This window comes from Lepidochelys kempii, chromosome 4 (genome assembly GCF_965140285.1).
Source record: "Lepidochelys kempii isolate rLepKem1 chromosome 4, rLepKem1.hap1, whole genome shotgun sequence".
Taxonomy (NCBI): Eukaryota; Metazoa; Chordata; order Testudines; family Cheloniidae; genus Lepidochelys; species Lepidochelys kempii.
This window is the reverse complement of record NC_136383.1, coordinates 57,233,458-57,233,728: the sequence shown is the minus strand read 5'-3', so window position 1 is coordinate 57,233,728 and position 271 is coordinate 57,233,458.

Sequence of the window (271 nt, the reverse complement as noted above, 5' to 3'; positions counted from 1 at the left end):
TAGGAGCACCACAATAAGAGCTAATTAGTGCAGTGTTTCCACACTAGCCATGCTGTTTCCATTGCAGTTTTATCCCACATCCATTTTTGGATGCACCACACTATTATAGTTCCACTGCCCTTTAGACACCTATCCCACAGACCCCAGCACACCTCCCTGAAACAGCAACTTGGAGGAGATTTCAAAAGGCTTTCTGTGACCTGTAGTAGAAGAGCCTGAAGTTAAACTTCCATAGTTCCTCACAAAATCCCCTAAAAACGTAGGAGCTAGT